Raw genomic sequence first — 23,559 nt, 5'->3', positions numbered from 1 at the left:
CCAAAACTGTCGACGTACTTAGTTGACTTATTTGTATTAGCTTTTATGACATAATTTGAAATTCTTAATGTGAGTTATGCCTATAATTTATTCCGTTGCAAAATGCAAACAACGTGACTAAAAGCCTTTCATTTTTATCTATTTGAGAGCTTGAGAGAAGGCGGTTATTTTTTTCTAGTTTCATCTCTATTTGATCTGTACTCTCTTCCTGTAGCGACGAACATTTAAGTTGTTTATCGCTATTTATATCGAACACAAACTAGGATTCAGTAAAAAGGAAAATATAATTTGTGTGCCAATGAGGTTGTTAGCAAATTGATTATTTAATTATTGATACACTATACAGCAAAGCCCACTAATAACTGGGATAAATTTATATTATTAATTATTATAAATTAATAATAAATCTCTGAACGAGGTATAAACAGCAACTGCACGACAATGTGAGGTATATTTGCCATCTCAATATGGCTAACCACTAAGGGTGGGTGTTACTGTAGCTTGCAGCCCCAGGAGAACATCTCCTCCAGCTGGCTTTAGGCACACTAGCCAGCTGGAGGAGATGTTCTCCTGGGGCTGCAAGCTACAGTAACACCCACCCTTAGTGGTTAGCCATATTGAGATGGCAAATATACCTCACATATTATAAATTAGATAACAATGTAAAAAAAAATAGCATACGAAGGGGTTCCTGTCTTTGGATAAAAAGAAAATACAGGAGGATCAGTTAATTATGATTTTATTCAACATATCCCCCTCTTAGGTTCCCACACTTATTGCAGCAGTCCTTCAGTTTTTCTAAGCCCTGTAAAAGAACTCGGAAGGTTGGGCCTCTAACCATGCCTTTCGCGATACCCTAAAATCCAGGAACTTTTCAGCACCCCCTCGTACAAAGAATATACGTCAGATTATACATAAATTGAAATAAATAAACATATTTTATGCATTTATTTACTCCAGACAACGAATTTTGTTTGTCGCAAAAAGTGATGCACCATATTCTTGCTTTCAGCTTCAGTCATTAGATGTTATAATACAACTAATTTTTGAGTATTGTCTAGTTAAATACCCACCGGTCTTGGCAAGATTACAAAAGAGAAAAAGAAAAATACCTCTGGTAATTATTGAAACCAATCAAAACTACTAATTAATCAAATACTGCTACACTGTGTAAAAATTTCACACAAGGAATATAACTTTGAGTACGAAAAACTAAATAAGGAAAGGTGCATTAGATATTAGTGATGTTGACAAATATTTCGTTTATGCATTAACTTTAAGAAAGAAATATAAATAAGATAAATTCACATTTTTGAATGTTATAGTAAGCCTTATTCCGTCGTCCTGTTTAACATGACTTCATGGGTTTTTGGCGGCTTTAGTGGGGTCCAAGTCTACACATACACACATATATACGCTTACAAACGTACCATACAAATATACATACATACACATATACATATATATTCTTTTCTTCTCTTACTTGTTTCAGTCATTTGACTGCGGCCATGTTGGAGCACTGCCTTTAGTCGAACAAATCGGCATCAGGACTTATTCTTTGTAAGCATAGTACTTATTCTATCGGTCTCTTGCTGAACCGCTAAGTTACGGGGGAGCAAACACACCAACATCAGTTGTCAAACGACGGTGGGAGGACAAACACAGACATACAAATACACACACACACACACACACAAACACACACACACACACACACACACACACACACACACACGCACACGCGCACACACACACACACCACACACACACACACACACACACACACACACACACACACACACACACACACACACACACACACACACACACACACAGGTGTGTGGCAAATGAAAGACGGAAGATAGAATATACGAGAATTTATTAATCACGACAATTGTTTCGACACATCGATTCCTATTGGGTGGGACACTCAACAACTGGTTCAGGAGCATCCGGCGGTGCAGACGTATCTCGTCGGGTGATAAATAGATACAAGCTGTTAAAATAAAAGTTCCGCAAGGTAACTTCTCGCTTTGTAGGAAGAAAAGCAGTCAGACGAAGGAAATATCTTCATTTATATAGAAGATCAAAAATAAGATCACAGTTAGAAAAGTATATATGTATGTGTGTGTGTATATATATATATATTCTTTTCTACTCCAGGTATAATTTTTGAGGAGGAGACCAGTCGATTAAATCGACCTCAGTACGCATCCGGTACTTTATTTATCGAGCAAAGTCGACCTCTGCGGAACTCGAACTCAGAACGTGTATATTATATATATATATATATATATATACATACATGCACACATATATATATATATACATGCACATATGTATGTATGTATTATATATATTTTATATATATAATATATATATATATATTATATGTATTGTATATATATATAATATATATATAATGTGTGTATATATAATATATTATATATATATATATATATATAATGTATATATATAATGTATATATATATAATATATATCGTGACCCCCTTCGGTCACGACACTGACCATGGGATTGCACCTAGAAAGTTACCCTCCTAGTTACAAGTCTGGGCAAGGTGGTTTTATGGAAGACCAGCAGTCGCCCATGCATAACGGCCTCCCCTCCCCTCTCCACGCCACCAGTGAAGGGAAAAGCAGCAGCCGATACAGCTTGGTACCCGTGACGTCGCAACTCATTTCTATGTGAAATAAAGTGTTTTGCTCAAGAACACAACACGCAGCCCGGTCCGGGATTCGAGCTCACAACCTCACGATATATATATGTATAATATATATACATATATGTATAATATATATATATATATCAACAAACCCGTACCACACGTAATAATTACCAACGACGACCCCGTAAAACACCACATCTGAACATGGATATAGGGACACACCTTTCAATACCCTTCTAAGAACACGCACCATATATCACAACAGGGCACTCCACAACAACAAGGAATAACTACATAACAGCTACCGGCCCAGTCACCTCAATCACTTTTTAGACCCAATAAGCAAACAAAGAGACATGAGATAGAGCCAGACAGACAGGAGGAACCAGATGTGATAAGAATTATCAATCTAACACACAAAGAACTAACAGCAAACCAAATCAACATACTCTCCAAAGGGCTCAAGTTTACACCTACCCCCCAACGACCTAACTATAACGAAATGAAAGAAGACATCGTGGAATTCTGTACAAAATTACGATTCGCTGAGGAACTATACGACAAATACAACGAGGACGAATCGTTAGTCCGAAATAGAAATAACGACACCTCTTCAAAAGGTAAGAACAAAACTCTTGACCATTTCTGTGAATACATCTCGAATGACCCATATCAACATATACACAAAGAAAAACACAAGCCAAACATCAGCAAAAAAGAATGGGCTGAGCTGAACAGATTAAAAGATGATAAAACAATAACAATCAAAGATGCTGATAAAGGGAGTGCAGTTGTTTTAATGGATACGGTATACTATATAACTCTAGTACTATCTATATAAGAAGACACAACATTTTATGAAAAGGTCCAACACTACAGTCAGCAGAAAATAACGAGAAACCTAAAATCTATGTTAAACCTTTACAGATAAGAGCTCACCGACAAGGAATATGACCAACTTCAAAAGTAAATCCAGTCAATTCTACAGTATTCCTAAGATACACAAAAGTGAGAAAATAAGTAACGCATGCAGGATAGCCACAGACATAATAATCAATGTCCTTACTCCCAATGACCTTAAATCGAGACCTATAATGGCAGGTTCCGCATGCGAAACCCACCGCCTCAGTATCTTTTTAGATACCCTCTTAAAACCATTCCCCAAGCATAGCAAAAGCTACATAAAGGACGACCTAGATATGCTCAATCACCTCCCTAAAATAATATACAAAAACGCCCTACTAGTATCCTTTGATGTAATCAACCTCTATTCTAATATCCCCACAGCCTAGGAATAGAGGCAGTTCAGTTCTGGCTAGAGAATTACGCCAATGAACTCCCATATCGCATCAAAAAAGAATTGGTAATAGAAGGGCTAAAATTCATCTTGGAGAATAACTGCTTTGTCTCCAAAGACAACTTCTATCGACAAAAATTGGGGACTGCGATGGGTACGAGAATGGCCCCCTCCTTTGCTAGTCATAGGATATCTAGAAATCAGTCTTTATCGCAAGGTACTAGAAAAATACGGTAACCCATTCTCCTTCTACGTAGAAAATAACTGGAAGAGGTGTCTGGATGACTGTTTCCTTCTTTGGCATGAAAGTATAGAGAGACATGAAGAATTTCAAGCATTTATAAATGGACGTAAACGTTCAATTTACGATGGAATATAGCCATTAACAACTTCCATTCCTCGACATCTTCATCAAGAAATCTAATAACTATATAGAAACACATATATACTATAAGCCCACAGACTCCAAGAAATATCTACCGTTCAACTCATGTCACCCCAGACACATCAGAATGAATATCCCTTTCAACTTAGCAAAAGGGATTTGTACTGTAGTTTCTAATACAAACACCAGGAATATACGACTACATGAACTGAAGGATACATTCATTACCAGGAACTACTCACTAATTAATATATGCTTTCAACGTGCCCTACAACTCAACATCCACGAACCTAGGCATCCCAAATTAAAGAAGGATTTACAACCAAAAGCCCTACCATACATCTCCACACACAACCCTCTTAATAATGAAGCCTTCGACATCATCTTCCAGAACATTCCCCTTCTAAAAAGGGACCACAGAATGAATTTAACGCACACCATCATAAAGAGCAAAAGACAGCGCAAATCTATGAAAAGTCTCGTAACACAAGCCCAAGTACGCTCGACAACAACACTGAAGCCGTCAGTAAAACATGCAGAAGACCTAGCTGTGGTATATGCGTCAACCTAATTGAGGACTCAGAGTTCTCTTTCAAACAGGGTCAACGTTTCACAGTGAAAAGTAACTTCACATGTGCTTCGGAGAACCTGATATATGTATTAACTTGTTCTGGGTGTCGAGAGCAATACATAGGCCAAACCAAAAATAGTCTACGTCAAAGGATGGCTCTACATAGATCCCAGATCAGAATTCGGAAATACAGAAAAACAGCATTCAGCGAACACATCGAAATTTACGCCAATAACAAACAACCCAGCTTCAGAATTTTTCCCGTCTATCAATTTAGGGATGGTGCAACCTGTAGTCAGCGCAATAGTAAAGAGTCACACTTTATCACAAAATATAAACCCCTTTTTGAATGCGTCCACCACAAATGACACTATTACAAGGGACTCAGAATAATACCCACGCAAATATTAAAAACGATATATTCAGAACAGTCACTACCTGTGAATTTATTCAGAACAATTCTAATCACTACTATTACAACCACAACGGGTCACTCTTAGGTCATTTGACTATTTAAAAGGATTCCACCAACACCCTACTACTGTCATACCACTCCCGCATTCGCCTCCCCTCCCCCTCCCCCTATCTCCTCCTCCGCCCATTCGCCCCTCCCTCCTCCCGCCCCTCCTCCTCCTCCTCCTCCTTTTCCTTTCTCAACTACTACCGATGCTTAAACAATCAAAAACAAGAATTCATACCAAATATTAAGACTACTACCTGCTGCCCACTATCAAGCCTTCACAAGAGTAAAAAGAGAAGGAAAGAGAGAGAGAGAGAGAGAGGGAGAGAGAGAGAGAGAGAGGGAAAGAGAGAGAGAAGAAAAAGGAAAATGTCCCTTGCATTTGAAAAGTATGGAAATATTTTAAAAAACATTTCATTTAATTTTTTCACAATTAAATTGTTTTTCATGTTTTACTCTAAGTTATAAAAGTCGCAAAGACTGAAACAAATCAATAACGGTTTTGTCAGGTGGTGGTAGTGGTGGGGGAGTTAAGTACGACGGCACACGCACATACACACACACACACAGACACACACGACGGGTTTCTTTCCGTTTCTATCTAGCGAATCCACTCACAAGGCAAGACACTTGTCCAAGATGCCGCGCAATGGAAGTGAACCCTAAACCATACGGCTGGGAAGCAAGCTTCTCAACCACATACCAACGCCTGCGCATATAAAAAACAAAGTTTGCCACGGAACCATTTGTATATTATGTGTGTGTGTTTGTGTGTGCGTGTTTGCGCGTGTATGTATGTATTTTCCACAAAATTGTGATGTCCTTCGGGTAGGCATTATTTCACTCTGGTTGTTTCAATAGCATTAAGCGGACGAGACAGAACCACCTTCTTACTACTTTGGGTGCAACCGTTCTATCGCAGGTAACATTTTAAAAATACTTGTAACTAGAACTGACAGCGCGGTGAATTGAGCGTATATAGAATAAAATTGTTCTGCTTCAATATAAGGAAGAAACTTTGTTACAATGATTTGGCAATTCAATACATTAAACCACGAGGACATTTTTTTTTCTGCACACACACACACACACACACACACACACACACACACACACACTCACGCACTCACACACACACACACACACACGCACACACACATGCACACACGCACACACATACGACTACATGCGCACATACACGAACACACAAGGTCGCGCGCGCAACGCATTGATTTCTAGCTATTGGCACGATGCTACAAATTTAGAAGGAAGGGAGGTAATCGATTGAATCGACCCAGTATACGCCCAGTGCTTATTTTACTGACCCCGGAGTGATGAAAGGCAGAATTAATTCAGGCGAGACTTGAACTCAGAACATAAAGCAACATAACTAAATATCATAACGCAAGACATATATTAACACATACACACTTATTTTAACACGTCTATTGATATATTGGTTTATGTATTGTGTGTATATATTGATATGGATGTAACGGTGTGTATAGGTGAGCCGTTTGTGTGTAGAGCGCGTTGGGAAAAGATTGATTCATTGGTTTCTGTGTAGTTCTGTGTGATTGCTGTGGATCAGAGATCAGTTCCGTTGTCACGCTTGATTAAACATAGTGAGCTACGTTTCACATTGTTGTCAGAGAAAGTGAGAGGGAGAGAACGAGAGAGAGAAAGAGGGGAGAGGAAGAGAGAGAGAGAGCATGTGGTAAAATGTGTTTGGGAGAATGAAATAGCTGAAGGAATTGAGAGAAAAAATGGAAGAGACGAAGAGAAATAAATGAATAAACGAAAGACAAGAATATCAGGTGGCGAATATTGCGAAAGAAAAAAATATTTGCTGAAGAGAGAGAGAGAGAGAGAGAGAGAGAGAGAGAGAGAGAGAGAGAGAGAGAGAGAGAGAGAGAGAGAGAGAGAGAGAGAGAGAGAGAGAGAGGGGAGAGGGGGGGATTTAAGAAGAGAAAAAAAAAAGATCTGCTGAAGAGAGTCTGAGACACGCCTGCAGCTTTCCGTTTCTTCGTGGTCGAGAAAGTCATTCACTCTAAACAATTGCTGTTCCGTTGTTACTTATCACTTCTGCTATTGTTGTTGATGTTTTATTGCTGTTTTGATGTTGTTGTTGTTGTTATCGTGTTGAATTTCATATTCCCATGGTTACTGCTATAGCGCTTGCTAAAATGAAAGTCGGCCACTCATCTCGAGACAAATGTAAAACGTTCCATCTCTTTCCAATCCAGTCCTGAACAAAAAAGCGAACACTGTAAAGTCAACTATTTCGATACAAAAACAACACAAAACAAAACAAAACAAAAAAAAAAAACACTCCACTGTGTTACTTGAATTTTATTTAAATATTGAAAAATAATAAAAAAAAAATACTCCTTCTCCCATAACGTGGTTATGGTTTCACAGATCGTAGGCTTGAAAGCTGGTTTCCCCCAGCAGCCTTTTCCTAAAATATTTTGTTGTTTGTTCAGGTTGTCCATCAATGTTTCGTAGGCTATTCGAAGTACTGTGACTTACTTCTTGTTTGGGTTTACTTGCTACTTTCTTTTCTCTTTCTTCTCTACTGTCCCCGATCGCTTGTCACTCATTTCCATCCTCCCTGTGTTTCCCATTGTCACAAGATGGAGTTGTACTACTAATTGATATCGAGTGAGGTGACCACAAGTCATCGTCTTCGGAGCTGCAACCTGTGGTGCGACTGGTGATGCTTTGGAAACAACAGTTCTTGGGACCAGTTATTTTCGATTCTGCTTGTATTGTTGTTGATTCTGTCTGTGTTGTCCTCTTTCTCCTCTTCCCTTTCCAGCTGCTCAGAAAATATTCAAATGGCTTTTATATCAACTTGTAACAGTTGTTCAAACAGCCTTATCATTATTCTTTCTGCAGCCACAATAGAGGACAGCTGCGAAATATTTTTGTGGTCTTCGGAATCATTAAGACTTATATGTTCATAAAAGCCCATCCGACTTTCATTTCTGATCATGCCAGCGCTTACCTACAGATCATACTATGCTACAAAGGTGACAACAAGACAAAGGTCAACGTGACTGCCAATGTTCTTCGTTGTAATCCTCCTGTTGTATTCTACCTTTTATCGGGGCACCAGCTAAATCTGTTTTTTTTTTTAATTAAAATTTTTTTTTTACCTAGTTTTCAGTTTTGAAGGCCAGGCACACACTCTCATATGACATACCATGATCAAGAGAGTCACACAGATTTAGGATTCCTTCAGGTATTCGAGTGAGGGCAATGGCTGTACTCTTACTCATTCGCGAAGCAGAAGTAATTCACATTTCTCTATGCTCGTTCTTGAATAAATCTCTCAGACAAGGAGGTACTTTCATCAGGGAAACGTCACAGCCACATTTTTGTTTCTCCTGTTGCTGAGTAATGTCATTGCAGCGAATTAGCAGAATCATTAGAGCGTCGGATAGAATGCCACGCAGTATTTATTCCGACTCTCGGCGTTTAATGTTTAAATCCTGCGGAAGTTGATTCCACTTTAATCCTTTCGGGGTCGATAAAAAGAGTAGCAATCTTGGATGCTGGATTGACGGAGCTGTAAGAACAGATGCCTCACAGTATTTATTCCCGTTTTCCGCCTTCTGAGTTCTCACCCCGCCATGACCTAAATGTTAAGTTGACTTAATTCATTATCTGGTTTAATACCACCACCTTGTGTGCTTTCAGCAAGAATTCGGGCCAGATCTCCGGTTTGAGGACACTTTCTTCTTTCCCTTCCATCTATCTCAGAGGCCTTGCAAAGGGTCATAGGTATTGCCTTCCCTCCTGACTAAAACAGTAAAACAACTAGTACCAGAATTGCTGTCAATAATTTTATTTGTGTCGTGTAAATATATTGCTAAAATTCTTTGTTTGCTTTTATTTGTGCAGTGTAAATTTATTGTTGAAATGTCGGTATATTTTTCATTCAACAAAGTCTATATCAGCCTGTTTAATTGAGTTTCTTTCTTCTTCTCTTTGTACTTTGTGTTGTTCTGTTCATTAACTCTTTTCCACACCTCTAGAACAAGAAGCCATATTGAAATGAATGTAAACACACGAAATGAAATGTATGTCTAAGAAGCAGATGATTTTTTTTGTCTAGCTCAGGAATTGCCTTAAACAAAAAAGGTCTGATTTTTTATTTAGACACATTGTATTATAATAGTTGTATTTCGTGTGTTTACTTTCTTTTCAATGAGACTTTTTTGTTCCAGATGTGTAGAAAAATACTAATGAACACAAAACTAAAACTTCGGCTATAACTTAGGTTTTCCGAATTTGCCCGATAGCATCTTCGGTTTTGGCTGAACTTCGAAGTATCCTACATTCTCTGAATAGTTCACCTTTACCTGTAGCCAGACTTCTGGTGTGGTTTATATTTTGGTTTTCCGTGTTATTGTCTTCGATGTTCTCCTCTCAACTCATCATTCTTCTTGCATTCTTTCAGTTCATTCAACATCTTATAATAAGTTCTCGTTACTGACTTGAACAACCATAAAACACAGGATTTGCGGGCGGCGACAGATGTCCTTACACCGGATATTTCCAGTCGATTGTTAGATTTTAGACAAGGACAACTCTTCATTTTCCTCTTTTTTTTTCTTGTTACTTTCGTTACCAGACGAGGAGGAATTATTATTTGTTGTTCTTGTGCTGGAGAAGATCTTTCAATCCTCGTGGGCTACTTTTTGACCACTCTGCACTGATGACAGTGAAAACGTGGAGGTTCTGGTTCCCTTTACTTTCGCTTTGGCTATCATCGGAATTATTATCGGTGATTTTCTAGAAACACCAGTAGTAATGTGCTGTTGCGAGTTACCTAAATGTTTAACACTTGTCCATACTATATCACCCATTTGACAATAACCCAAGTGTCTACATCACTTCCAGTATCCTTGGTTGTGACCCTTATGTTTCTTTTCCCTATATGCTGCGGCTTGAACCGTAACAAGTGTGACGAACCAGCTCCTCCTGTCTCCTCGTTTCGTAATATGTCACAAAAATTAGACATGTTCTTTACCCGGTCAATACCACACACATCTTCTAACGTCTCTTTTGTGGGAATAGGAAACTTCCTTTATACCTCGCCCCGCTGAGATACGTACCAATCCTCCTCGTCTATTCCCGCGACTTCTCTTTTGCGCTTCCTCCTTTTAGAGATTGATCGATGGCTTCCAACGGAAGTATTGTTGCTATAGTTCTTGGTGTGGAGGTGTGTTTTCTTAAAACTCTTAAAATTTTTTTTTCACTTGTCAAATATCTCTTTGTTGATAACTAATTCCGAACCCTTTGTTAATAAAATGACTGCCCACCACGAAAAAATCACTTTTCCATCCAGTAATTCTGGAAAATTATATTTTAAGTGGAGCTCTGTGAAATGCATGCATTTAGGCAAACGACACCAACAAAAATTGTTTCTAATATAGACACAAAGCCTATGTCATAAATCTATGTATTTGTCTCTTTGATTCATCGACCTCGGAAGGAAGACAAGCAATTTGACACTGGCGAGATTTGAACGCTGAACAAAAATATCAGAACAAAAATATCAAGGAAAGTTCCCGATGCTCAACGATTCTGTCAATTCGCAATCATCTATACTTTCAACGATATTTCAATGATTTCTTATATTAGAAAAAGGACCACATTATCGGAGAGAGATATAGTTAATCAATTCAAACCCAGCACTTTACTTCATCGAATCCAAACAAATTTGACTTTGCTAGTATTCTGAAGGTAAAGCGATATAAACTAAATACAGTAAGAAATTATATGTCACTTCTCCAATATTGCCGTTCTACCACCCAGCGGTAATAAAACTTTCTAACATTCAAGAACTGAAATTTGTAGTATGGGACTCAAAAGGGACTTATTTTATGGAGTCCAAAAGGAGGAAAGGCAAAGTCGATTTCGGTGGAATTTGAAATCAGAAGGCAAAGCCAGAAGAAATGCCGCCAAGCATTTCTTACCGGCGTACAAGCAATTCTGCCAGATAGCCGCTTTGCTCAGTAGTAATAATAATTCCTAAAATAGGCACAAGCCCATATACCTTGAGAAGTATAAAATTTCACAAGGCCCAGTAATCACCTTATGTTTATTTTATTGACCCGGGTGGTTGAAAGGCGAAGTCGGCTGTGACGGGAATAGTACTCAAAATATAAAGGGAGGAAAATAAATACTACCAGGCATTTTCTTGGTGTTCTACCGATAAGCCCACAAGAAAATTTTGGTTTCTATTCAACTAGGTTCAAAGCCTATACAATTTATATCAATCATTTCACGTAAGTATGTGTAGGCAACACTATTTGAAACAGGTTCGTAGCCTGCAAAATATTTATTGGGCGTGAACTACAGTTATCTCCCCTGTCGAATGTTCTAGAACATTCCAAGCAAACATTGGTTAGCTACCCCTTTGCTAGTATACAAGGCGTAACTACTAAACCACACACAAGAGGGCGTTAGAAACAATATCGCCTACTTAAGAGCGAATTCCAATTGAATTTCTCTCTTCTTCTCTAAGACGCGACGTGGTCAACATCAGAGAGAGAGCCAGGCACACGGATTCGATATTCTTTCCTACCAGCAACTCGCTATGGTATTCTATGCATAGTGCCTGTCAAAAGTAATTATTGTAGTTTGAATTCCTCCTATTTTCTCACTGTCATCGTGGAACATGGTAAGATGTTCAGAACCTTTTACTTCAATCCCAGATAACTTTATTGAATATCATGTACTCACAGTATGAATCTGTTTGTTACACATGTGAATAAAACTTTGGATACAAAGTTGTTCACGCACGGACACAAGTGTTGTTGTTACTGCACAGAGGTATTTTACATCCATTGGATTAATGACTCAGTCCAGTCATTAAAGTGTTGATATCTTCATTAGCGACTTCCCTCGCTAAATATGCATTTAATTTAGGTTTCTGTAAAATAAAGCGGAGGAGAGAGAAATTTTCCCCTGGATAAGGTGGTAGTCAATAGCAGCAAATAACCTTCAACAGAAGGAATTGAACTTTTAATCATACTCCAACTATTTCTTACTCCGAGTCTATTTTACTGTGCTGCTATTGTTGCGCAGAGTAGTGAAATCTATCATTCTATGATACTTTGGTGCATTTAGCTCTTGCTTTGGCCTGGGACAAAGCGATGTCGATGACAATAAGAAGCGAAACACTGAATCGCTACCTGTACGTTATCTTGTTTAATCTATCAACCATCGGCAAGGAATTTCCTATTGTGGTATTTATGATTTTTCTAAAAGCGTTTGAAGTGTGATTGAAGGAACTTCGCGTCAATTGAAACTCGAAACATGGCTGCCTCCCGCAAAAGTGCTTTCCTCTTTCAACTTCTCACCCTCTTCACCTGCTTAATCAGCCATCAGCCATCAATCAGCCTGCCAGCTAAAACTGTAGCTGGTCTAGTCTGTAAATAGATTGGTTTGAGTCTACAGGAAAATATTTATAACATATTCAATTATGAGGTTATCAGTAAGTCACGTGACCCGACCACCTCCATAGCGTGATTGTCTGCTTACGTCAGTATGTAGTGATGGCACGATGATGTTTGCGTGTTTGTATTAATGGAGTATATGTTTGTGTGTATGTGTATGAGAGAAAGAAAGAGAAAGAGGGACGTACGTGTGAGTGTGTCTTATGTGAGTGTTTTTATTTTGGTTTTGAATGTGTCTATGTAATCTTTGAGGTAGGTTTATGTGTAAGAGAATGCTTCTGTGTGTGTGTGTTTGTTATGGTGTAACCTGTTTATAGTATTGCATACACGTATGTGTATGCAATAAGCATGCATGTATATACATGAATATATAGATATATATGCGTGTGTGTGTGTATGTGTATTTATGCAGGTACATATACATACACACACAGACACACACACATATGTTAATGTAAATAAGCACACACACACACACACATATATATATATATATTATATATATATATGTATCAACACATATATATATTGAATATATATATATATGCAAATATAAGTATATATTTATATATGTACACACATACACGCACAAAGTATGATATCAAAAGTTGACAGTGTATTCTATGTTTCATCATTGGTTATTCACAACTTTCATGCACAACCAAGGGCAAAACTCAGAGTAGGCTTTTGACTTTTGATATTTAGGTGAACTCACAACAGTCGAGTTCACCTAAATACTATGGAATGATATATTTCACTACTCTGAGTAACAAAATGAAACAGACCTGGGGTATCGTTGTGGCATAAATAAAAATTCAACTCCTTCTGTTATTATATTATTGCAATTTAATTACTTAGAGAGATTAAATAATTCAGAGGCAACATTCACAAGATCTGTTGATGAGTCCGCAATAAAAATGAAACAGACAAAGGTTTTTTTGTGGTTTCTGGAAAAATGAAAATAGTGCTGAAAATCTTTCCATTATACCAACCACCCACCCTCTACTTTCTTGCGTCACTACCCGTAAGCCAAATCCCCAATGTCAACGCCCTGTATCATCAGTCTCCGATCCACGACTCGCCAACTAATCTTAATTATAATAGTAATCCTGCTAATATAAACACGAATACCAATGACTCTCCAGAAATTGAACTATTATCCAATAATAACTCCCCTAATAATAAATTTAAATTATTAGAAAATATTGGGTGTAATTGCTTAGACAAAACATCTTGTCCGCTTCCGGCTCGATTTTTAGAGCAAAACGTGGTTTACAAGTGTGACGTTATTACAGAGACCAATACTTACACTTATATTGGCTGCTCCGTAAATCTTAAGGGATGCTAACGCAACCACTATTCATCTTTTAAATTAAGACATTGGGCTGGCAGGACGTCTCTAGCCAAGAAGATCTGGGAGATCAAAGGCGACAATGCTAAATTTGGTTTAAGTTGGGACATCATTAGGGTCGCTAAACCGTACTTAAACAATAGATACGGATGCAAACCTTGCTGTATGGAGCTATTTGAAATTTTAAGGTATCATATTTTATTTTTATATACTTTTTTAATTGTTATATGTCCCCACATGTTTCATAGTGTCCCCTCTATGTTATGCCTTTATGGCAAAATTTTGAAATAAAGTAGTTTGCTTACCAACCACATAATTCCGGGTTTAGTCTTACTGCGTGGCACCTTGGGCAAGTGTCTTCTACTGTAGCCTCGGGCCCACCAAAGCCTTGTGGGTAGATTTGGTAAACGGAAACTGAAAGAAGCCCGCCGTATATACATATATGTGTGTGCGTGCGTGTTTGTTCCCCCAATATGCTAGTGTGTTTATGTTCCTGTAACGATAGAATAAGTACTAGGCTTACAAAGAATAAGTCCTGGGGTCAATTTGCTCGACTAAAGGCGGTGTTCCAGCATGGCCGCAGTCAAAAGATTGAATCAAGTAAAAACAGAATAAAAGAGTAAAAGTCTATCTATCTATCTATCTATCTATCTATCTATCTATCTATCTATCTATCTATCTATCTATCTATCTATCTATCTATCTATCTATCTATCTATCTATCTATCTATCTATCTATCTATCTATCTATCTATCTATCTATCTATCTATCTAGATATATACTATAAATACAATATATATAAAGGACCTTTGATTACTTTATATTATTGTATATAAAGGAATCAAAGGTCCTTCCTAAGCAATAAGAAATGCGCACAAATGCCGAAGTCAAATGTTTCTTGATACTTGCGATTCCATTGCATCCCGTTGTCAGCTATGCTTGAGCAAGTTGTTTGAAAACGAGTAAATTCCATGCGTAGATTCTTTTAAATTTTGAAAATGAAATATGTTTTAATAAACATTAAACGATATAATCATTGACTGTGTACACCTTTTTTTTGGATACTCTGAACGCTGACAATAATTTTCAGAGGTGAAACCAGGACCAATGGGAGGTGAAACCAGAATCAATGGGAGCTGAAATCGGGACCACGTAGGTCTCAAAAGGCACATCACTTGGGTTCAGTATTAAGAGACTGTGATTCCTCTCATCCCACTAGTCAGAGATATTTTACTTGACAGAACATGCATGTAAGTATTGTCAAGCAGAACAGAAGCATTTAAAAAATACATTTAACTTCATATATTTTTTTATGTTCTTTTATTCTTTTACTTGTTTCAGTCATTTGACTGAAGGGTTTTAGTCGACCGAATCGGCCCCAAGAATTTATTACTTATTCTATCGGTTTCTTGGCGAACCGCTAAATTACGGGGACGTAAACACATCGACACCGGTTTTTAAGCGGTGATGGGAGGACAAACGCAGCCACAAAAACACACACAGATATATACATGCATATATACATACATACATACATACATATACATACATACATACATATACATACATACATACATATATATATATATATATATATATATATATATATATATATATATATACACACACACACGACAGGTTTCTTTCAAGACACTTGCCGAAGGTGCCACACAGTGGGACCGAACCCGGAGCCAGGTGATTGGGAAGCAAGCTTCGTACCAGACAGTCACGCCTGCGTCTATTGTTATCAAAAAATATTTTATTCAATTACCAGTTCTTTCATATTTTCCACTTGAAACTATTTTTCTAACAAATTCATTATCATTTTTAATTTTCTCAAAAATTCTGAGCAGTTTAGTGGAACGTTCATTTTAGTTATCAGAAGACCCTTGACTATAGTTTCTGTCATATATCTAACCTCACCTTATTTATTACAGAAAACACACTGGTTCAACTGGTGCAGAAGTACCAGGAAGACAAAGAATGTATTCTACTACAGCACTAAGATTTTTGACTAAAATGTAATCTTTACAATGAAAAATTATAAAAAAGCTATTTTTTTTCATACTTAACATTACGTATTATCCAAATTTATACCCTAGAAGCTCAAAAGCTCTTTGCCATAACAACAATTAACTGATCAATATTTACTTTTTGCTTTTAAGGCGGTGAGCTGGCAGAAACGTTAGTACACCGGGCGAAATGCGTAGCCGTATTTCGTCTGCCGTTACGTTCTGAGTTCAAATTCCGCCGAGGTCGACTTTGCCTTTCATCCTTTCGAGGTCGATAAATTAAGTACCAGTTACGCACTGGGGTCGATGTAATCGACTTAATCCGTTTGTCTGTCCTTGTTTGTCCCCTCTGTGTTTAGCCCCTTGTGAGTAGTAAAGAAATAGGCATTTCGTCCGTTCGAACTCAGAATGTAATAACATTCTGAGTTCAAATTCCACTGAAGTCGATCCTTTCGAGCAGTGGGGACTATGTAATCGATTACCTCTCCCACGAAATTGTTGCCTTCCAATCTTTGGTTGATCTTAGCTGCAGCTTACTGCTGAACATGGACCAAAATGTCTTCAGAATTTAACAACACAGTCTGACACCTGTTTAAAATCCCCTTTCCATAGCTCTAGGTACGAAAGGCATCTTTCATAAAAAATTTAAAATTCTGTCTTCACCTTTTCAGTGCTTTCCTCATTTCTCAGCAAGGCCTTTGAATGTTGAAACATAAATTCGCCGTTTTTACCTTTCTTCTATATTTATAATCTGATTTTGCATGTCTAGTTTGATAACGGCTGCGTTGGAATTGCCTTTCTCCATGGCCAGAATCGATTTGTTGAAAAGGTTAAGCTGTCCATTTACAAACCATAAATATATTTCTCCAAAATTCTTTTCAAAGAATTGTTTTATCAGTTCTGAGCTGTGTTCTTGGGAATAAGAGTAAGATTTTATGCCTGCAAAAATATTAAGAATCCTTTCAACCGCTGGTAGCATTAAAAAGATTTGGTATCACTATGTAATAGCTTTCTGTATTCTACTCCAGCAAAATGACAAAATTGTCTTAGCTGTGTTCTACGAACTGTGTATATGTGAAAATATTTGGAAGTTTTCACAATTAGTGCTTCGACATCAGTTAATAATACATCAAAAGCAGTTTGAAGACAGCTGTGCGCAATGCGTGCAAGTATGTCCAATGCAGACAAGGCCCCTTTCAAGTTGGTTTTTTAATCGATTAGATATGTTGCTCTTGCCTTTTTTGTTGTACACCAAAATTTGCATTGCTATGGTTCCCACAAAAAATCCAACGACTTTTCTATCAACCCATGATTGTCAATAGCCGACACTAAGGCATTAGTCAAGATCTCAGCCGTCTCAACTGAAACAGTTTGAATATCCAATAATTTGACTCGTACCTTTAACCGAGAATGTAATATCAAATAATGAAAAATATTTTAACATCTTTTCAGTTCGAAGCATCCATAGAAATTGTCACAAAATTTATCCCAGCTAGGTCTTTAGAAGCTCGGATTTAGCCATTGAGGTAAATCTATTTAAAATAACGGCTTCATATTTTGTCTACGCAAGACGAAAGTTTGGCTCAAAATGTTTTGATACCAACTTTGATGAACAGTCGGATGTATTGAAGCTCAATTTATGAGAAATGACACGAATAGCAAAAGTGGCTTCCCGAGCGGCCGAGAGATGCTCCAATTCGATTATTTCTGACTTTTTATAAAAGTGTCTGAAAGTGACAAGCTAGCAAGAAAACTAGTTTTGTGCCTTTGAGGTTTAAAATGATCTTTGATAAAAGATTTGCCACTATGCACCACAAAGAACTCTGCAAATAATGATCACATTTTACTCTGCTAGTACAAAGTTTGTTTTAGTTCTTGAGGTATTTCGTAAAATATAAACACTCTTTTAGGCATTGTAAAAATAAAATTTTAATTTTTAAGGGAAATATGTAAGAGATATCGAAATAAAATGAAATATATAATGTGTATAGTAATTGTTTTAATCTAGGACGTTCCAACACCAGGAGAAATTCGTGCAGTCAATAATATAGTAAGAAAAGCAGCGATCAAATTACTTATTCATGAAACAAGGTAAATCCCAAAGTCCATTGTGTATGTACAGCCAAAACTGCCGATGTGAATATTCGCAGGAGAGGTGTATGTTTACATAAATATGTGATCTGAAGGAATTTAATCTGCTCATTTTGAAAGGTCGCGCGGCGTATACATATTTACCGTTATTGTTATACACCAAGGGAAGGCGGCGAAGTGGCAGAATCATTAGCATGTTGGACAAAATACTTTGTGGTATTTCTTCCGGCTTTACGATCTGAGTTTACATTCCTTTGTACTGAGGTCGACTTTGCATTTCATCCTTTCGGAGTCGATAAAATAAGTTCTACTTAAACACTGGGGTGGATGTGATCGTTTTCCCCCTCCCATTAAATTTGCTGGTTTTGTGCCAAATTTAGAAAGAGTTCTGTTGTGTCTGGGGAGAGTCATTTTCTTTTTTGTGCCTTATTATTTAAAACAATCACCAATAAAATTTCCACTCTTTTTCTTATTTTTTATTTTTCTAAAACTTTCGTTGCGTGTTGCAACCTTTTCAATAGTTTTGACTCTAAAAAAAGTGGAAATTTTACCGGTGAGTGTGTTAAATAATAAGGCACAAAAAGAAAATGACCTCCCCAGACACAACAGAATATGCTTCAACACACGAACTCATATAAAGAATCTTGCAAACCAAATCCAAAAACGAAATTAGAAAGAGTTGTTATACGTCAAGTGAAGGGAAAGAGCAACGTGCGAGAATTGAAACCAGTGTTACTGGCACGTACTGCATGACACTCGACAAAAAGTGGGTGAACAGGATGCTGAATTAGTTTTGGTTATTTCTTGTATATCACTCTAGAAGAATAACAAGCAAACACATGAACATTAGTAGGATTTGAACTTAAAAACGGTTGTGTCACTCGTCTAAATATATGTGTTTCAGTGAAGAATCGTAAGCTCTCTTACACCTGGTGCCAGTTCTCTACCTCTCTGTGTCAGCTCAACGACCCCTGAGACATAGCGTTATAAATGGCTTTCTAAATGAGTTTCACAAACGACACTGTATGGCCTCGTTATCTCCGAAAACAAAGTAACTAATTATTAAAATTACTTTTCGCATCATTGCCGAGAAAATTCTGGTAAACCAAAACAAAGTAATAGAAGCAGTACCAATAGTTTTACAGAGTAATTAAATTCTTCCTTTCGGTCGTTTCTTCTGAAGTCTGCAGGTTCAGATGTTATTTGTTTCTATTATTCCTCTAAATTTGGTTGTATTTCTTCTACGTTTTCTGAGGCTGTTATTGTTTTTCATTTTATTTTATTTTATTGATTGTTGCTTCTGTTGTTTTTTGTAGATATCTATCTCGTTCTCATTTCTTCCGTTCTTTTAATTTTCGTTGTTCTTATTATGTTTGCACTACTACTACTACTACTACTACTTTTCATCCTCCGCCCTCTTCATATTATTTACGATTTGAAATGTCATCTTTCATCCTTCCAGAGTAGATAAAATAAAAACTAGGCAAATATTCTAATTGAACCTGTGGGTTAAAGTCCTTGCCTGACCCCAGAATACGTGGTTTTATGCCAACGTCAGAAATCGTAGAGTAATAATGGCGTCAAATTTTGGCGCAAAGCCAGCATTTTTAGAGGAAAGGGGTTAGTAGATAACATCTACCTCAGTATTTGTGATACTTTATTTTGTCGATCCCGAAAGGATGAGACGCAAAGTATATAGAGCCGAATATATGTTGCTAAGTATTTTGCTCGACGTGCTAAGGATTCTTATTTCTTTACAACCGACAAGGGGCTACACACAGAGGGGAGAAACAAGGACAGACAAACGGATTAAGTCGATTACATCGACCCCAGTGCGTAACTGGTACTTATTTAATCGACGCCGAAAAGATGAAAGGCAAAGTCGACCTCGGCGGAATTTGAACTCAGAACGTAGCGGCGGACGAAATACTTCTAAGCATTTCGCCCGGAGAGCTAACGTTTCTACCAGCTTGCCGCTTTATTTGTTTCAAATTTTGGACCAATGCTAGTAATCGAGTCTAGTATTCGATTGGTTATTCTATTCCCCTCGACAGAAGAAAAGCAAAGTCCGCGGCAGGATTTGAACTCAGAGTGTAAAGAGCTGGAACAAATGCTGCAAAGTATTTTTTCTGGCGCTCTAACAAATCTCATAGATAGCAGCAATAATAGAAATAACATTCTGGTTATCACGACCGCCAGATGCACTCCAGTAGGCACCTCTCGCCTTCTCAACTCCTCCGGTTTACAAACGAAAGTTCAGAGTAGGCCCATTCAAATTGGTCATCCTCGCCACACGCACTCTCCTTTCAAAAATTGGGGTGGGGGCAGAACTTCCCTCTCTACTCTCACTTTCCTTTTCAAGTGGAACTCGAAAAAAATCAATGAGGGCTTGACCGAAGAGGAGAGTATGTCTTCAGTCCTTTCAGTCTCGTCCACCACACTACCTCCTACGCCATAGCCACCAGACAGAGGAAAAATGCCTTTTCTTCCCGGTCAAAAGAAAGCAGCGGGGCGATCTTCACGATGGACTCAGCTGATAACCGGATCCGTCCTACACGTGACAACACCTGTTCGACAAAGCTCCACAAGTCAGTAATGAACGGACACTGAACGAGTGCATGCAGGACGGTTTTGTCACCCTGCGCACTCCTCGGACAGGTCCGTTTGACAGCACTTCCGTGTCTGTACAGCTTGTCTCTGTACAATGTATAAAATGCCAGCATCTGTCTTGATTGAATATACCTATAGTTTTTTAAAATAGAAAGTGGCATATTCCCTAATGAGCAAAAAGGATGTAAACGTGGGTTCTATGGTTGTAAAGATCAGCTACTCATCAATAAGATGATCTTGGAAGATTGTCACAAACGACAGAAAAAAACTTGTCGATAGTCTGAATAGACTATAAAAAAGCTTTTGATAGTATACCACAGAGCTGGATTAAGAATATCTGAAAATGTATGAAATAGCACCTACTCTGCGAAACTTCTTATCTGTAAGTATGAGATCATGGAGAACCACACTGACTTTGAACATGACAATGAATCTCTTCATGCTGGAGATGTAAGAATTTCATGTGGCATTTTCCAGGGTGACTCTTTATCACCTCTCTTCCTTTGAGTAGCCTTAATACCTCTCTCGAAATTGCTCAATGATGTACAGTACGGTTATAAAATGTTTGATAAAAATATAGATAATCTCATTTACATGGATGATTTAAAGCTCTTTGCAAAAAATGACCAACAACTACAGGGCTTACTAGCAATTGTTAAACAATTCAGTGATGACATCAGGATGCAATTTGGCCTCGATAAATGTGAAAAAGCTACCTTTATCAAAGGAAAAATGACAGAAATATCCAATGTTAATCTTGACCAGCAGAATGTCATAAAGGAATTAGAACCAGCGGAGAGGTACAAATGCCTAGGAGTATTTGAAGGGGACGGAATCAAACATTCAGTGACGAAGGAAAGGATCAGAAGAGAATGTTATCGCAGGGTAAGGGCAATACTCAAGAGAGAGAGCTGAATGCAACAAACACGATCGAAGCGATCAATACTTTAGCTATACCAATATGACTTACAGTTTCAATATCGTTAACTGGTCAATTACTGAAATATGTAATCTTGACAGAAAAATACGAAAATTGTTGACAATGCATAGAATGCACCACCCTAAGGCAGATATAGAACGACTTTACCTGCCAAGAAAAAGAGGGTAGCCGTGGACTTTTACAACTGGAATTAACAATGAAGATTGCCACAATTGGCCTAGACACCTACCTGAAAAACTCTGGTGACTGGATATTAAACTTGTCTCAAAGCATGAAAACAAGAAAGCATCATACTCAGTAACAAAACAGGCAGAGGAATATCTAAGTGAATTCCATATACAACAGATTCCAAAATTAGACGCACAGAAAAAGCTAAGCGTATGAAAACCCGTGCTAAAACTGCTGCCTTAGATATTCTTATTGATAAATGGCAAGAAAAGCCTCTCAATGGCAAATACCTAAAGAGAGCTAATAGTGCCGATGTTCACAAAGCCCTTTCTCATCAATGGTTAGTGTCTTCTGGCTTAAAATCAGAAACAGAAGGGTTTATCATAGCAGCTCAAGATCAATGCATACCCCCAAGAAACTACCAGGCCAACATATTAAAGAACGGCAGTAGCCCAACATGTGTATGTCAATAACAAAATGAAACCATCGATCATGTTGACTCCATGTGCAGTCTTCTCGCGCCTACAAAGTATCTCAACAGGTATGATAGAGCAGCATAATATATTTACTGGGTATTTTGAAAAAAAACCTGGATCTGCTCCATGATAAAGACTGGTGGGAACACAAACCACCTCCAGTTCTTGAAAATAATCACATCTCACTCCTCTGGAACTTCACCCTTCAAACTGACAGAAAGATAGATGCGAATAGTCCAGACATTATATTGAAAGACATCAGCCAAAAATCATGCTTCCTCATTGATACGACTGTCTCAATCGACATAAAAGTATCTGTCAAGACCTACCAAACTCTGAGAAAGTATAAAGATCTTGAAATAAAAATTGGCAAAATGTGGAACCTCAAGACTAAAACAATACCTATTGTCATAGGTGCCCTAGGAATGATAGAAAAAAGGACTGATTCCAACTCAGATCAGATACCAGGAAACCCCATAATGGCAGAAATTCAAAAGATAGTGCTCATGGGAACTACCCATATCCTACGTAAAATAGTGTCTATGCAATCTCAAATTTTAAAACAAACTCATAATTTTCGTATGCTTTCTTAAACATTCTCTAGAACAATACTATGTGCAAAACCAAAAATATGACACCCTAGGCATAAGACCAACTTGAACTTCTAACTTGTCTCTTGAGGTCTCTGGGTGAGACTTGGAGTCAATTTATACAAATACAAAGCAAAAGTCAAACATAATAATAATAATGATGATGATGATAATAATAATAATAATAATAATAATAATAATAATAATAATAATAATAATAATAATAATAATAATAATAATAATGATGATGATGATGATGATGATGAATGATGATGATGATGATGATGATGATGATGTGATGATGATGATGATGATGATGATGATGATGATATGATGATGATGATGAATGATGATGATGATGATGATGATGATGATGATGATGATGATGATGATGATGGATGATGATGATGATGATGATGATGATGATGATGATGATGATGATATG

General features: G+C 37.5%; 1 long non-coding RNA gene across 1 annotated transcript; it reads right to left on the bottom strand.

Annotated features, from left to right (window-relative positions):
- Positions 1-192: 192 nt before the first annotated feature.
- Positions 193-22,894, bottom strand: LOC118762595. Its single transcript, XR_004998352.1, has 3 exons — positions 22,241-22,894; positions 9,216-9,225; positions 193-202 (listed from the first exon to the last, which is right to left on the bottom strand). It is a non-coding gene; the product is annotated as an uncharacterized LOC118762595 (long non-coding RNA).
- Between the last annotated feature and the right edge of the window lie 665 nt (positions 22,895-23,559).

This window comes from Octopus sinensis, linkage group LG3, assembly GCF_006345805.1.
Source record: "Octopus sinensis linkage group LG3, ASM634580v1, whole genome shotgun sequence".
NCBI lineage: Eukaryota > Metazoa > Mollusca > Cephalopoda > Octopoda > Octopodidae > Octopus > Octopus sinensis.
Note: the sequence above shows the minus strand (reverse complement) of the source record. Positions and strands in the feature narration are given on the sequence as shown.